This window comes from Nannospalax galili, unplaced genomic scaffold, assembly GCF_000622305.1.
Source record: "Nannospalax galili isolate Female #2095 unplaced genomic scaffold, S.galili_v1.0 C49277111, whole genome shotgun sequence".
Lineage (NCBI taxonomy): Eukaryota > Metazoa > Chordata > Mammalia > Rodentia > Spalacidae > Nannospalax > Nannospalax galili.
In genome coordinates this window covers 1-1765 of record NW_008478607.1, presented here as the reverse complement: position 1 = coordinate 1765, position 1765 = coordinate 1, and the positions used below count along the sequence as shown (strand labels likewise).

Below are 1765 nucleotides of genomic sequence, written 5' to 3'. Positions count from 1 at the left end.
GCCAATGACCCACAAAGAGAGGGAGAGTCCCCCGCAATTGCAGAACAATTAGGAAGAGTCATGTGAACCAGGAATTGTATATTACTGAGAAAAGACATGAAGTAAAATAATATCATGTCATGTAATATTGCCTGAAAAACAAGATAAGTAAAGAAAATTGTAATTCTTGTCTTTGATTTGTTAGTAATATAGTTGTGCCTTTAGATATGGTATACTTGATTTGAAATATTCTCTATTTTGGGGCTTGAAGAAATGGTCCAGTCAGTAAAAGTGCTTTCATTACAAACATGAGAATCTGTGAAAATCTATGTTCATATCCCAGTAACCCACAAAAAAGCTGGATACCATAGTGTGTATCTGTAATCCCAGTGTCCTATAGGGAAACTGGGGTTGGAGACAGAAGAATACCTGGAAGCTTGTGGGTCAGCTAGCCTGCCTTATTCAGCTGTGAACAAAACGAAGTGACATTATCTCAACAAGGTGAAAGGTGAGGACTGATAATCAAGGCTGTCTTCTGACTGCCACAGACAGACCATGGAACATTCAAACTCTCTCTCACAGTAATGACTCCCACACACACCACACATACAAATGCCTACTTATATATTTTCTCTAATAAGCTTCACATAATTTTCATGATGAATATATTCTATTGACTATTTAGATAGTAATAGAACATAAGGGAAATAAAGATCTGCCTTAGAAATCAGTGGGGAATTTTATAATAGAGGAGTGTATTTTAGCTTGTATGAAGAAAAGGTTTCTTGATAACAAAATATTTTTGGAAGAATGAGAGTCAAAAGAATTAAATTGTAATGGCCTTACCATGCAAAAGGCTGAAATTCCCTATTTTCTTCCTATAGAGTCTTCCAGGCCTCTGGGAACTTACTCATATAGACTTAGAGCAATGGTGACAGTATGCTCAAAAACCATGTAAACTTAATCAGAAAACTCATCAAGGTACTGGGAAAATGGGCAGGAGGTCCCAGCATTAGTTAAGGAACTCTTGGCAGCTGCTCACTGCTGGGAGAGGGAGAGATGGTCTTTAAGGAATAGGTTAAACAGGCTCCAGTGAATGAACTTATACAGAAGGATGACATACGGGTACAGAAATGACTTTGAAGCCCTTAACATATGTGGCATAATTCACGAAATCCACTTGAGGGGGTAATAGGAGGGTACAGATAGGGGAAGGCATCTACATATGATTACGGTAAATTGGCTGAGCTTTTCCCCTGCGGTTGCGGAATTATGCTGTAGCCCAAGCTGAGGTTCATTCAAGATTTTGCTCCACCCATAATCCACCAGAATAGCTAAGGAAGGCATTGCTGCTGGAAGTGTAATGGACATTGACACTGCCTTGCAAGGGGTGCTGAGGACCTTCCTCATCCACGATGGCCTAGCACGTGGAATTTGTGAAGCTGCCAAAGTCTTAGACAAGCGTCAATCCCAACTCTGTGAGGTTGATTCCAGCTTTGATGAACGGATGTATGTCAAGTTTGTGGGCGCTCTTTGTGCTGAGCACCAAATCAACCTGAAAAAGTTGAGGACAACAAGAAGCTAAGGGAATGGGCAGGACTCTGGAAAACTGATAGAGAGGGAAAACCTCTTTAAAGTGTCTGGCTGATGTTGTGTAGTGGAAAAGGGCTATGACAAAGAATCTCAAGTCAAGGATGTCATTGAAAAATACTTCAAATGTAAGAACTGTACAAATGAAAAGTTTGGCTCATTTTAAAAAAGATATATTGGCTGAAATGCACAAGAA

At 39.8% G+C, this 1765-nt stretch overlaps 1 pseudogene; it reads left to right on the top strand.

Moving 5' to 3' along the window:
• Nucleotides 1-1308: 1308 nt before the first annotated feature.
• LOC103728468 lies at nt 1309-1697 on the top strand (annotated as a pseudogene).
• Nucleotides 1698-1765: the final 68 nt, after the last annotated feature.